Below are 15,968 nucleotides of genomic sequence, written 5' to 3' on the forward strand. Positions count from 1 at the left end.
TGGAGTCATACCTGAAACAAAGGAAAATGGTCATAGTTGTTTAAGACCAATGACCTCAGCCCCAGGACATCACAGCAAGAGTTCAAAGAAGTATCTTCAGTCCGGCCATCTTCAGCTGCTTCATCAATGACCTTCGCTCCATCATATTGGGGTTGGGGTTGTTCACTCATTCACCAGTGTTTAACTACATTCACAACTGCTCCAATAATGAAGCCGCCAATGCCAACCTACAAGACCTGGACAACGTCAAGGCTTGGGCTGACAAATGACAAGTTAGTTACATTCAGGCCACATAATTGCCTGCTACTGACCAACGCCAAGGAAAAACGGCCCAATCACATGCCTTTGACCTTCGAGGGCAGCACCATCAGGTCCCCAATCAGTATTTTGGAGATCACCATAAAACAGACACTTAACTAAATCAGCTATATCAACAAAGTGGCTACAAGAGCAGGGCAGAGGCTGGGTACTCTGCAACGAGTACCATCTATAAAAGGTTCAAATCAAAAGTGTGACGGAAAACTCGCCACTTACCTGGATAGGTGCAGCCGCATCACTTTTCAAGAAGCTCAGCACCATCCAGAACACAGCAGTTCATTTGATTAACACCAGTCATTGGACTCAAAATCCACCCCATCCATCACTGGCACATTGTGGCTGCAGTATGTATTATCTACAGGATGCACAGCAGCAACTTGCCAAGCTAACTTCATCAGTACCTCCGAGTCTGAAGATCCATGTAACCTTCTGAAGCAAAGTTCTATAGAAAATTATCTTCCTAATTCCGTAAGGTGAATCAAGCAAAACTACAGAATAGACATCCATCTCCACTAGTCAATCCTGGTTTGAACCAACCACTTTGCACTCCCACCCTTCTCTTTGTTATGTATTGTGTGTTCTCCTCCCACCTGTGGTGGCGCTGTCACAGGAGATAAATGGTTGGGTGTTCTCTGTTAAGTTTAGCTCTCTTTGTTCGGAACTTTCCAGAACTTCCTTTCCTTCCAATAAAGCACTTCATGTTTGAATCTCTGAGTCCTAAATTGTGTCTAGGTAGAAAGGTACCGACACAACAAGTGGCAACGAGGAGCGGATGAATCTGCGTACGTTACGGGTGCAGTGAGTAAACAGAAAATTTAATTTGAAACGCGAGATGGCTACTATATTAGGAAACATCGGTGATTTTGATGAAAATGTGGAGCAATGGAGCGCATATACGGAACGTTTTGACTATTTTGTATTGGCGAATGCGGTGGCAAATGAAAAGGTCGTGCCTACCTTTTTGAGTGTAATCGGGCCGAAGACTTTCAATTTACTTCACAGCCTCGTGCAGCCAGATAAGCCAGGAACTAAAACATATAAGCAACTAGTGGAAATTCTCAGAGCACATTTTTCACCAAAACCTCTGTGAAATCTAAATCTCTCAGCAATAACCAAACGGAATCAAGAGGAGGGGGAATCAGTGACGATGTTTATTGCTGCTTTAAAAAGGTTGTCGGAACACTGCCAGTTCAAGGAGATGCTGAATGACACCATTAGAGACAGACTTGTGTGTGGTCTACAAAATGCAGCCACACAGAAGCACCTTCTTACTGAGGACAACCTTACTCTTGAAAAGGCCATTGAAGTTAGTGTCTCCATGGAGATGGCAGAAAAGGAGGCTCACCAGTTGAGTTCAACAGGGAGAGTTCACAAGGTGTCGTCTGAGCCTAAAGGTGCGTGGAACGGCACATGTTACCGTTGTGGGAAAACGGGCCATCACGCTAAATGACTGCTGGTGTACGGAGCTGGAATGCCGAAATTGTGGCAAAAAGGGTCACATTGAACGCGCCTGTAGAGGTAAAAAAAAGAACAGACAGAGCTGGGAAGCATGGAAGCAAAATGTCTGTATTTGGACAAGAGAGGAAAAAGAGTGTTCATTCAGTGCAGTATGATGGAACAAGCAAAACAGAGGGGAGCGACACCTCTGAGGAGGAAGAGGTGCATATACTGACGGTTGCAGGTGGTTCAAATGGCTACTGGGTGTCACCACTGGTGGAGGGACAATCAGTGCGGATGGAGGTGGACACAGGCGCGGCTGTGTCCCTTGTTTCAGACACTGTCTGCAACAAAATGCTAAAGCATCTTACCCTTCAGCCAACAAACATTGTGCTAAAGACGTATACCGGCGAACCTGTGGCCATGAGAGGCGTCATTGAGGTGACAGTTAAATTGAACGGACAGACTGCAAAACTGCCACTATATGTGGTAAAGGGAAATTACCCATCGCTACTAGGACGTGCGTGGCTAGAGAAAATCACGCTGGACTGGCTTGCAGTCCGCATGATGTCAAAAGGGGAGTCAGGTCTGACTGCAGTGTTAAACAAACATGCAGAACTCTTCAATGGGGAACTTGGGAGCATGAAAATGATCAGCGTAAGACTGGACATTAAACCTGACAGCAAGCCGAAGTTTCACAAAGCCCGACCTGTACCCTATGCAATTAGGCCAAAAGTTGAGGCTAACTTGGAGGCCTTAGTCGAGAATGGAGTCCTGGAGCCTGTGAGCGTGAGCGTGAGCAAATGGGCCACACCCATTGTTCCTGTCCTGAAAAAGGATGGATCTGTTCGAATCTGCGGGGATTTTAAAGTGACTATTAACCCAGTGCTGTCTGCGGAACAGTACCCTCTTCCCCTCATTGATGATCTTTTTACGGGCCTGGCCGGAGGGCAAAAGTTCAGCAAAATAGACTTATGCCAGGCTTATCTACAAATGCATGTCGATGACAAATCAAAGGAGCTGCTGACAATTGTGACACACAAGGGGCTATACAGGTACTGCCGCCTTCCGTTTGGAATTACGTCGGCCCCTGCTCTATTCCAAAGGGCAATGGATCAGACTTTGAGTGGACTGCCAGGAGTCCAGTGCTACCTGGACGACACCCTCGTCACTGGGACAAATGAGGATCATCTTCTGAACTTGGATGCGACACTACAACGACTGAAAGAGTACGGACTCAGAGTTCGTAAAGACAAATGTGAATTCTTTCAGTCTTCAGTTGAGTACCTGGGGCATGTGATTGACGCTACTGGCCTGCATAAGGCGCCGCCAAATGTCAAGGCGATCGTGGAGGCCCCAGCACCCCAGAATGTGAGCCAGTTACGTTCATTTCTGGGGCTACTTAACTACTATGAGAAGTTTATTCCAGACTTAGCAACATTGCTGAAGCTGTTACATCAGTTGCTATGTCAAGGCAAAACATGAAAATGGACTGAACTGTGCAACGAAGCTTTCGCCCAAGCAAAGAAAGCATTGCTGAATTCGGAGGTCCTGACACGCTTCGACCCAAAGCTACCCGTGCAGCTAGCATGTGATGCATCACCATATGGTGTGGGAGCAGTCATATCCCACATCATGCCTTCGGGTGAAGAGAAACCTATCGCCTTCGCATCACGCACCTTGAACAAGGCCGAGAGTAACTATGCGCAGATCGAGCGCGAGGCCTTGGGAATCGTTTTTGGAATTCGAAAATTTCATCAGTACCTGTTTGGGAGAAGGTTCACACTCCTGACGGACCACCGTCCATTGACTTCAATCTTCGGGCCCCACACCGGAATTCCGTCTCTTGCTGCAAGCAGGATGCAAAGGTGGGCTTTACTGTTGTCAGGACACACATACGACATCAAATATCGCAAATCAGACTTGCACGGCAACGCAGACGGTCTCTCGAGGCTACCCTTGCCTGTTACTCCCCCCAGAGCCTCGTCAGATTGACATCTTCTACTTTAGACAAGTGGAGGGAGCACCTGTCACTGCAGTTCAGGTGCGAAGGTACACCCGCAACGATCCAGTCCTGTCTGAGGTAATGGACGATGTCATTCGAGGGAGAGCGATAGGAGATTCTCCTAGTTTGAAACCTTACGTTTCAAAAAGAAATGAGCTCTCCGTCCAGGCAGGTTGTCTTCTTTGGGGACGCCGTGTCATCATTCCGCCACCTCGGAGGGAACCTATACTGCAACAACTTCATACAGGCCACAGTGGGATGGTTCGGATGAAGGAAATGGCAAGAAGCTACTTCTGGTGGCCAGGTCTCGATGGGAATATTGAGGAGAAAGCCAAAACATGTTCCCCATGTCAAAGGGTCCGGAATGTTCCACAGCTGGCAACCCTACACCCCTGGGATTGGCCTGCAGAAGTGTGGCAGCGAGTACATGTGAACTTTGCCGGTCCTTTCGAAGGGAAGATGTTTATGGTGGTTGTGGACGCTCGTAGCAAGTGGCCGGAGGTCGCTGTGATGAGGTCTACCACGGCAGAGAAAACAATTGAGAAACTTGGTGAGATGTTCAGCCGTTATGGCTCACCAGAACAACTCGTAAGTGACAACGGTGCACAATTTGTGTCACAGGAGTTTGCAACCTTCCTGCATGTGAATGGTGTCCAACACATCAGGTCTGCGCCCTATCATCCCTCTACTAACAGCCAGGCAGAAAGGTTTGTGCAAACTTTGAAGCACGCCTTGAAGGCATCGCAAGGTCAGGGCTCAACCCACCAACATCTGAACAGCTTCCTGTTGTCCTACAGGAACGAGCCGCATGCCACAACCAAAACTTCCCCCGCTTCGCTCATGATGAAGAGGCAGTTGCGGACAAGTTTTGACTTACTCAAACCTCCAAGGGCAGAACAGGTTGTCCATTGTCAACAACAAGCTCAAGTTGAAAAGAGAGAGAAAAGAGCCAAGGAGAGACGGTTTCATCCGGGAGAGCACATCCTAGCTCGAAACTACAACACTGGACCGAAATGGGTTCCTGCTACGGTGATCGCGCAGACGGGCCCTGTGTCTTACACGGTTGAGACTGCTGAGGACGTCGTCTGGAGAAGACACACAGATCAACTGTTGCTAGGAGCAGAGACAGCCACAGAGGCTCCAATGGCTGGTTGGCCTGAACTGTTTCCGGATGATACTGCAAACCAGCATCCTTTGCCACAGTGCTCTTCTCCAACACAGGAAGTCAAAGAGACTGTTCCACCTGTGCAAACTCCTGACTTTCAACTGACACAGGCACCTTCTCCATCCAGGCCTGTGTCAATGCCTACTGCTGTGGAAGCCAGCGATGACCGACGGTATCCTGTCAGAGAGCGGCGGCCTCCAAGACGCTTGGATCTGTAGGCTTAGTGACTTACCCACAAGACTGGGGCAGAATAAACCCCAGGGTACAGTCAGGGTTGGAGGCAGTCTACCTCTACCCTAGGTTCGTTGAGTGCATTGAAAGTAACTTACCTGTTGAGGAATAATGTGGACCTTCCATTTAAGAGGGGAGGAAATGTTATGTATTGGGTGTTCTATTGTGTGTTCTCCTCCCACCTGTGGTGGCGCGGTCACAGGAGATAAATGGTTGGGTGTTCTCTGTTAAGTTTAGCTCTCTTTGTTCGGAACTTTCCAGAACTTCCTTTCCTTCCAATAAAGCACTTCATGTTTGAATCCGAGTTCTGAATCCTAAATTGTGTCTAGGTAGAAAGGTACCGACACAACACTCTTTCCTCCCTGCTCCAGCCCGAGTCCAACAGCGGGGAATTTTGTCTCATGGGCAGTAGTTGGTCATCACAGTCTAGAACAATCCTAGTGAATCTTCAAAGCCCATCCCTTTTCAAGCAGTTAATTGACTTGACATCAATTATCTTTTATGGGAATTAGTTGCATGTATTCACCACTCTTCAGGGCCAGAAAAAGTTTCTTCTAATCTAATCAATGGCTTCGCTTGCAGCTCATTAATTTTAAACTCGTGTCCTCTAGTTCTGTGTTAATGTTCTAAATCAAGCAAGTCTGCTTGCGTTTAAAATGCTGAGAGGCTTGGATGATGTAAAGACCATCCCGGTCTTCATCACCAACACATTTCTCTCCATATATCTTTTCAGCACTAGCAGTAATGGGTGTGCTGGTGTAAGTGAAATTTGCTGACTAGTTTTAGTGAAAGGCAAGGACCTAAGGAACATTAGACCAAATCATCACTAAAACCAATTACTTTGGGAGGCAAAGTGAAATAATTAATAATCCCTACTTTCCTGTTTTACTATCTATAAAAGGCATAATATGTTCAGAGGAACACTTTACTGTTTTACAATAACACAAGGCATAACATTCAAGGGATGAATACAAATAATCCTCACTTTCCAGTTTTACATTTGCGCAAGTCATAATATTCAGAGGACAGCAAAAATCTGCGTTAATCGCAGCTTAGCTTAGCTACTGAACAGTTCTATTATTTTAAAAGCCTTTGGGTGTTGGGAGTTGGAATACAGATCATTGTGGAAATGTCAAATGCTGAGTGTTTAAATACAGTCTGAAGCAGTTATTCAAACACTTTATTCTATATAAAAAGAGTGCTCTGTGAACACACATTGTCCAGACTCCAAATTTGGATATTTTGTTTTCTTTTCATTATTTCAAAATAATCATTACAATGCTAGAGGAAAGTATACTGCGTCTGGTAACCGCATGTTCAAACATCCAACTGTTCTGTATCTCAGACCATTATTATATAAAATACTATAAATCTCATCCCTCCTAGCAGAATTACTAGAAAGACTTGCATTTATATAGCACCAACAGACATCTCAAAGCGCTTTACAGCAAATGAAAGAAGTGTAGTCACTGTTGTAATGTAGGAAACGCGGCAGCCAATTTGCGCACAGCAAGCTCCCACAAACAGCAATATGATAATGACCAGATAATCTGTTTTTTGTGATGTTGAAGAAGGGATATATATTGGCCAGGGCACCGGGGATAATGAAATAGTGCCATGGGATCTTTCACATCCACCTGAGGGGGCAGATGGGGCCTCGGTTTAATGTCTCATCCGAACGACAGCAGCTCCAACAGTGTCTCACTCCCTCAGCACTGCACTGGAGTGTCAGCCTAGATTTTTGTGTTCAAGTCTCTGGAGTGGGACTTTAACCCACAACCTTTTGACTCAGAGGCGAGCGTGCTACCCACTGAGCACAGCTGACGCCAAACTACTGCATGAATCTTTCCCCATAGGTTTCTCTTTCACATACATCACCCTATAATTTGAGGGGATATGTTAAAACTGACATAAATCTACATGCATTGGAGAAAGTTTATTTTAATTTCTACAAATTGTCACCAAAAAGTTACATTTAAATCTACAATGCATTTTGCTACTTTTTTGGGTAGGAGGCAGAGACAAATCTCAATTATCTCAAAAATAATTGAGAAACTGGAATTAAGAAGTCCATATGTTGAGAACAGTAGAGGAGCTTGAACTTCAATAAGATTGAATACTGAAGCAATAAAACTAGTTTCACTACTTTCAAGCAAGTTTGACAATACTACAAAAAAATAATTGTTTAAAAATTGCAGAGGCAGATGGAATCACAAGATTCAGCTGTCAGTAGATGAACACAGTACTTGATAGTTCATTCAGAGTTCTAGGGAACTCATTTATTGAAGTTATATTAGCACAGATGTTACAAATGTCACATATATTTAGAAATACGTTGGACTCGAGAACCTTTGCGAGTTTATTACAAACAAATGATGTAGTAAGCTGTTTGAATTTAAATATATAAATCCTGAGGAACTTTTAGGATCATAGAATGGTTACAGCTTGGAAGAAGGTGGTCATTCGGCCCATCCCGGCTCTCTGCAAGAGCACTTCAGATAGTCCCGCTCCCCCGCCCTTTCCCCTGTAGTCCTGCAAATTTATTTCCTTCAGATACTTATCCATCTCCCTTTGAAAGCTGTGATTGAATCTGCCCCCACCACCCTTTCAGGCCGCGCATTCCAGATCTTAACCACTCGCTGCATAAAAAAGTTTTTTCTTACGTCGCCTTTGGTTCTTTTGCCAATCAGCTTAAATCTGTGTCCTCTGGTTTTCAACCCTTCTGCCAATGGGAACAGTTTCCCTCTATCTGCTCTGTCCACACCCCTCATGATTTTGAACACCTCTATCAAATCTCCTCTCAACCTTTTCTGCTCCAAGGAGACAAACCTCAGATTCTCCAGTCTATCAACGTAACTGAAGTCCCTCATCCCTGGAACCATTCTAGTAAATCTCGTATATACCCTCTCCAAAGCCTTCACATCCTTCCTAAAGTGTGGTGCCCAGAATTGGACACACTACTCCAGTTGGGGCCAAAACAATGTTTTATACAGGTTCATCATAATTTCCAGACTTTTGCACTCTATACCTCTATTTGTGAAGCACAGGATCCCGTAAGCCTTTTTAAACTGCTTTCTCAACCTGCCCTGCTACCTTCAACAATTTGTGCACACATACCCCCCAGGTCTCTGTTTGTGAACCCTCTGCAGGATTGTACCAGTTAGTTTATATGTCCTCTCATGCTTTCTACCAAAATGTATCACTTCACAAGTTTCTGTGCTAAATTTAATCTGCCACGTGTCTGCCCATTTCTCCAGCAAGCCTATTATGTGGCACTTTGTCGAACATCTTTTGGAAATCCATGTACACTACGTCAACTGCATTACCCTCATCAACCCTCGCTGTTACCTCATCAAAGAACTCAATCAAGTTAGTTAAACACGATTTGCCTTTAACAAATCCGTGCTGGCTTTCCTTAATTAATCCACACTCGTCCAAGTGGCTGTGTTAATTTTGTCCCTGATTACGGTTTCTAAAAGCTTCCCCGCTACCGAGGTCAAACTGACTGGCCTGTAGTTACTAGATTTATCTTTACACCCTGTAAGAGCCATAAAAGCTTAAGAAAATACTTTAAAATAGTGGCTAAATGGCATAATAGTTAATTTACCTGGACGACTTATTGTATTAAGAAACCCCCTATTTTCTTGCTCCAGTAGTATAGTCCGACACCCCCTTCATTCTTGCCACAATGGAACAGTCCCTAAGCCACACATGGGTGCAGCCATCTTACAGTTTTAAACTGCACGTGGTGAAAGAGGCAGAAGCTGTGAGGTTTGGAGCAGTACAGTTTTTGACCGTGTTCGTTTATACGTGTTTGCTTTGTAATTCTGTTTGTTAAGTGTTATAGTAAACCGTTTAAAAGACAAAGCTACGTTTGGGAACGTTTTATTTCGACACGCGTCTACTCGATGTTAAAAGCCCCACAGCCCAGTGGCCTGCCTGTTTGGAAACTAAGAAGCACCACTACATTAGTCAAAAACTAGCTCCCTAAGAAGGAAGGGACGGAATCGTCGGCGAACGTATACATGAATGGTCACGGAGCCAGACGACAATTTAAGAAAGCGAAGGTACAGTGACTGTTACTTGCTTTGTTCATTCTGTTGAGAAGCTAAATAAGAGCTGCGGGTAAAATGGCCGAGGCCTTAAGGAGCCAGGAGCTTCCCCCAGCCAGAAGGATTGCTGGCCAAAAGAGGGAAATAAAGCTCACCCCAAAGGCAAGGGAAGAGAAGTTACATAGAAGCATAGGTGCAAGGAAGGCTAAATTAGTTCAGATAACTGGAAAAATGAAGATAATTGATCGTCTCATGGAAGATAATGCTAATATTAAGAAAGCTGAAGACATGATGTATTACGATTTCTCCAAGCTGCATGAAGAATTTAATATACTCAATGAAGATGTATTAGCACTTCTGTCTGAAGAAGAGGGAAACACTGATCAGCACGACTGGTTTGATCTTAAATCAACCAGCATTAAGGACTATATCAAGGCCACGGAGCAGTGGATGTTAAAAATTCGTCAAGATGCTGATACAGCAGAGAAAGATAAGGTTGACGATGAAGTCGGACCAGACGATAGCATTTCAGAGACTTCCGCCAGACCGAGCAAAAATCGAAAAGAAGGTAGCTCTGTTTCTGGACGCAGGTCAGTCGCTTCTACCACAAGCTCGGCGCGACGCATGAGAGCGGAGGCTGAACGGGCGGCGTTGATGGCGCGCGCAGCATCTTTAGATGAGAAGCAAGCTCTTGAACGGGAAGAGGCCCAACTGCAGGTCCAAGAGGCCCAACTGCAGGCCCAGCGGGCCCAAGTGCAGGCAAAGAAAGAACGGCTGGAGATGAAAACAGCTATCGAGGTCTCAGATGCCAGGTTGAGTGCGTACGAAGATTATGAAGGCTCACGGGACGGCGGGAGCCACTGCCAGTCAACGTTGCCACATAGAGTTGGATCCAGGGCACCTTCAAGAGTTACAACAGAGCCCGAAAGCAATTCCCCGGCATTACAGTGTGGAAGAGTGGCCTCTCCACTAACAGGAGCACGTGATGCTACCCCAGACGTCAGACGGTCTAGACTAGACCCTGCTGATGACCACCAGAGGCCTGAAGACACAGGGAGAAGCCTATACCGAGTGATGCAACGTCAGAACGAAATTACAGAGATGCTTGTAAAACAACAGAATCTGTTTCGACTCCCTCAAAGAGACATACCAGTGTTCCAAGGCGACCCACTCAAGTATAAGCCCTTCATCAGATCCTTTGAACAAGCCATTGACTCCAAGACAGAGAGCAGCAGTGATAAGTTGTACTACCTGGGACAGTACACCAGTGGTAAACCACAAGACCTGGTCAGAAGCTGTGAACACATGAGACCGGACCGGGGATACATAGAAGCCAGGAAGTTGCTGCAGGAGCACTATGGTAACGAGCTGAAGATAGCCACTGCATATATCGAAAAGGCTACCAAGTGGCCACAGATCAGATCGGAAGACGGAGAGGCATTGAACGCATATGTTCTCTTCCTCATAGGATGTCGCAACACCATGGAGGATGTTGAATTCATGGAAGAGATGGACAATCCTACGACTATGAGAATCGTCATCTCTAAGCTTCCTTACAGGATGAGAGAACAATGGAGAAGAACAGCCTTTGAGATAATGGAGAGACGGAAAAGTAGAGCCAGGTTTGCAGACTTAGTGAATTTCATAGACAAACAGGCTAAAATTGCTAGGGACCCATTGTTTGGAAACATCCAGGATGTCAGCCCGACCACCGATGGAAGAGTGAAAGCCAAGCCTGCTGAATCAAAGACTCTCAGGAAAGGTGGTTCCAGGGGAAGCAGCTTTGCAACTATCGTCACTCAGGCCGAGGAAGAAAGGCCCCAGAACTCATCTCCCAAAAAGAGCAGCACAGTGACGCCTGCTAATGCCTTTCAGAAGCCATGCTTATTCTGCCAGAAGAATCATACATTGGATTTCTGCAGTGACATCAAAGCACAGCCACATAAGGACAGAATCGAATTCCTGAAGTACAACGGCCTATGTTTTGGATGTCTCTCAGGGGCACCCGAGTAGAAACTGTAAGCAAAGAACAACGTGCAGAGAGTGCACTCGGAAACATCCCAGTCTGCTGCATATCCATAAAGAAGAACAAGTCTCTAAGAAGAGTGAAGAAAACAATACCGACGAGAAGGTTGTTTCAAGTGCTCTGGTGTCGCTAGAACCAGAGACTTGTGGACTCACTGGGGTCGGTGACAGTGACTGTATTCTTGCCATCGTACCAGTAAGGATCAAGTCTAAGAGGAGTGAGAAGGTTGTGGAGACTTACGCCTTCATGGATCCAGGTAGTTCAGCAACGTTCTGCACAGAATCACTCATGCGACAGCTGAACGTTAGAGGCAGAAGAACAGAAATCCTATTACGCACCATGGGTCATGAGAAGTCAATGCAAAGTTATATCCTGTCAGACCTAGAAGTGTGTGGACTTGAAGAGAAGAACTTCATAGACCTGCCTAATGTTTTCACACAGAGGGAGATTCCTGTTAGAATAGGGAACCTAGCCCTGCAGAAGGATGTGGATAGATGGCCCTACCTAGAAAAGGTGCGTCTCCCATACATTGAAGCAGAAATTGGCCTATTAATTGGAACCAATGCCTACAAAACTATGGAGCCATGGCAGGTGATAAACAGCAAGGATGACGGACCCTACGCCGTCAGGACAGCCCTTGGATGGGTAATCAATGGACCGGTAAGGAGAGATGATGGCCACAAGTCGAACAAGGAGGAACGACAAAACGTCACAGTTAATCGCATCTCTATCGCAAGCATTGAAGAGCTGTTGATACAGCAGTTCAATGCAGACTTCTCAGAATGCAGCTGTGAGGAAAAGACAGAGATGTCACAAGAAGACCATCAGTTCATGGGCTTGATGACAAGGTCTACACAGTTCATTGATGGCCACTATCACATTGGTTTGCCACTGAGAAGACAGACCGCGAAGATGCCGAACAATCGCTGCATAGCAGAGCAACGCGCCATCAATCTAAAGAGAAAGCTGAACAAGAACCCCGACTTTCACGAAGACTACAAAGACTTCATGAGAAACATCATAGCGAAAGGCTATGCTGTAAAAGTGCCCGAAGAACAGTTGAACAGAGACAATGGAAGGGTCTGGTACATTCCTCATCACGGGGTGTATCACCCAAAGAAGAAAAAGATCCGTGTAGTGTTTGACTGCGCCGCCTCATTCAGAGGAACTTCATTGAATGACCAGCTGCTTCAAGGTCCTGATCTTACTAATACCCTCATTGGCGTCTTGACTAGGTTTAGACAAGAGCTCGTTGCCATGATGGCAGACATAGAATCAATGTTCTACCAAGTCAGAATCCCTGACGAAGATGCTGATCTTCTGCGTTTCCTTTGGTGGCCAGATGGCGACGTTAGTGAAGCGATGGTGGAATGTAGAATGGCCGTACATCTGTTTGGAGCCACATCATCTCCCAGCTGTGCAAGCTACGCTCTCAGAAAAACTGCAGAAGATGGCAAGGGCAAAGCACCATCCGAGGCTGTGGAGACAATCTTCAGAAACTTTTATGTCGATGACTGTCTGAAGTCCGTGTCAACAGAAGACGATGCCATCGCACTGTCAAGAGACCTTAGAACTCTGTGTTCGAATGGAGGATCCCATCTGACTAAGTGGATAAGCAACAGCAGAGCAGTTCTAGCTTCTATCCCAGAAAAGGAAAGAGCCACTGAAGTCAAAGATCTGGACCTGAGCCACGATGTCCTTCCTATCGAGAGAGCTCTTGGTGTACAATGGTGCATCGAGTCAGACACGTTCAACTTCAGGATAATGGTGAACGAAAGACCATCCACAAGACGAGGGATTCTCTCCGTGGTCAGTTCCATCTACGACCCTCTCGGATTCCTGGCACCACTCATTCTGCCGGTGAAGCTGATGCTACGAGAGCTGTGTAGAGACAAGAGAGGATGGGATGAAGATATCCCAGAAGGTCAAGCTCAGAGATGGCACAGATGGCTGACAGATTTGCAACAACTTTCTAGCTTCAACGTCAGTAGATGCATCAAGCCCGCGAGTTTTGGAGTTACAAAGACGGCTCAACTACATCATTTCTCGGACGCCAGTGAGGACGGCTATGGCACGGCTACCTACCTCTTGCTGACAAATCAACAGGGCCAGAAACATTGTGCCTTCCTCATGGGAAAATCCAGGGTGGCTCCGCTGAAGCAGGTCACCATCCCGAGACTGGAATTGACGGCAGCGGTTGTTGCAGTTAAAGTTGACCAGGTGATGCGTAAAGAGTTACAGCTCCCATTAGAAGAATCTGTCTTCTGGACGGATAGCACGACGGTGCTGAAGTATATAGAGAATGAGAAGATACGCTTCAAGACCTTCGTAGCAAACAGAATCTCATCCATTAGAGAAGCTACACAACCATCTCAATGGAGGTATGTAAACACCTCATTAAACCCAGCAGATCAAGCCTCACGGGGATTGAAGGCTGAAAACTTCATGAGGAGTGAAACTTGTATACAAGGCCCAAGTTATCTGCTGGAAACAGAGAGATCATGGCCAGAAAGACCAGATATGCCAAGTCAGATTACTGAAGACGACGTCGGAGTCAAGAGATCAGTCACAGTAAATTTCATAACTACGAAAGAGAACTTTGACACAGTGAACAAGCTTGTTAACCACTTCTCAGGATGGCACCAGTTGAGGAAAGCAGTTGCATGGTTTCTAAGGTTGAAAGAGTTGCTGCTACACCTGAGCGGTAAGAGAAAAGAGTACCGAGCCACTATCAGTCAGTCTGAAAGTAACCCTGATAAGCACAGAATGCTTCTACAGCAGTATATGCATCAGCACAAGACCACATTGAGCAAGAATTCATTGACCGTGGAGGATTTGGCCAAGGCTGAGAAGGAGATAGTTTGCTTCAGTCAAAGACAAAGATACCCAGAAGAAACCGAAGCTCTACAGCAAAATACTCCAATCAAGAAAGGTAGTCATATCTACAAGCTGGACCCTACACTGCAAGATGGAGTACTGAGGGTGGGAGGGAGACTAAACAAATCTGCTATGCCAGAGGAGGCCAAGCATCCTGCTATCCTTTCTAAGGACCTCCGGGTTGCTACTCTCATTCTTCAGCATATACACCAGAGTACTGGACACAGTGGGAGGAATCACGTGCTTGCGAAGCCAAGACAAAGATACTGGATTCCAGGAGCTAATTCCGTAATAAGAAAAATACTCTCTGAATGTATTGTTTGCAGACGGTTACACGCTAGAGCTGGGGAGCAGAAAATGGCAGACCTGCCTGAAGACCGTTTGTTACCAGACAAGCCCCCATTTACAAACGTAGGGGTGGACTATTTCGGGCCTTTCGAGGTAAAGCGAGGACGGAGCCTTGTCAAGAGATATGGTGTGCTTTTCACTTGTTTGACCATCAGAGCAGTTCATATTGAGGTGGCACACACGCTTGACACTGATTCCTGTATTAACGCCTTGCGGCGCTTTGTCTGTAGAAGAGGACAGGTGTCCATTATGCGTTCTGATAATGGCACTAATTTCGTCGGAGCGGAGAGAGAACTACGGGAAGCTATTGAAGGTTGGAATCAGCTTAAAATACAGGAAGCCATGATGCAAACAGGAATTAAGTGGATCTTCAATCCTCCGGCTGCATCCCACCACGGAGGTGTCTGGGAAAGACAGATACGCACCGTAAGAAAACTACTCAGTTCTGTACTGAAGCAGCAAGCGCTGGACGACGAGGGACTCCAAACTGTTCTGTGCGAGGTCGAAGCCATCATTAATGACCGACTGATAACCAAGACATCAGATGATCCCAATGACCTCGAAGCTCTGACTCCGAACCACCTGTTGTCGTTGAAAACACAGCCAGCCATGCCCCCGGGAGTCTTCAAAAAGGAAGATCTGTATGCCCGTCGGAAGTGGAGGCAAGTTCAGTATATGTCAGACCTCTTCTGGACCAGATGGACAAGAGAATACTTACCTCTGCTACAGGAGCGTCAAAAATGGTCCAAAATAAAGAGGAACTTCATCGTCGGAGACATTGTCTTAATTGTGGATGATTCAGCCCCTAGAAATTCTTGGTTGATGGGAAAAATAATTAAGACCATGCCAGACTCCAGAGGCGTCGTTCGTCGCGTCTGTTTGCAAACCAAGACCAGTACCCTGGAGAGACCGATCACAAAGCTCTGCCTGCTACAAGAAGCAGCGTGAAAAGCTCCTGAACGAAAGAAAAAAGTGGACACTTGTATTGTAAATATGTTGAACTCATTAGTTTATGACTCTTAACGTTTGAGTAATTGATATGCTTCATGTGCCTAGTCAATTAGGGGCCGGAATGTAAGAGCCATAAAAGCTTAAGAAAATACTTTAAAATAGTGGCTAAATGGCATAATACAGTTAATTTACCTGAACGACTTATTGTATTAAGAAACCCCCTATTTTCTTGCTCCAGTAGTATAGTCCGACACCCCCTTCATTCTTGCCACAATGGAACAGTCCCTAAGCCACACATGGGTGCAGCCATCTTACAGTTTTAAACTGCACGTGGTGAAAGAGACAGAAGCTGAGGGGTTTGGAGCAGTACAGTTTTTGACCGTGTGATACGCTTATCAATTACTTCATAAAAGGTGATGAGTCGAAGAAGAGATGATGAGTCGAAAGAAGAGATGAATAAGGCTTTTATTAGCTAAGAAGAGACCATGCTTCTTCGTGAGTGACTGAACAAGTCTGAACGAAACCCACACAGTGGTGGGTGGAGTCAGCTGAGGCATG

General features: G+C 45.8%; 1 protein-coding gene across 4 annotated transcripts in view; it reads right to left on the reverse strand.

The window, feature by feature from the left end:
- prkd3 (protein kinase D3) overlaps window positions 1–15,968 on the reverse strand; it is a 477,301-nt gene that overhangs the window by 385,410 nt on the left and 75,923 nt on the right. The window lies entirely within an intron of this gene.

This window comes from Somniosus microcephalus, chromosome 3 (assembly GCF_052327205.1).
Source record: "Somniosus microcephalus isolate GS21.2 chromosome 3, FLI_Smic_1.0, whole genome shotgun sequence".
Taxonomy (NCBI): domain Eukaryota; kingdom Metazoa; phylum Chordata; class Chondrichthyes; order Squaliformes; family Somniosidae; genus Somniosus; species Somniosus microcephalus.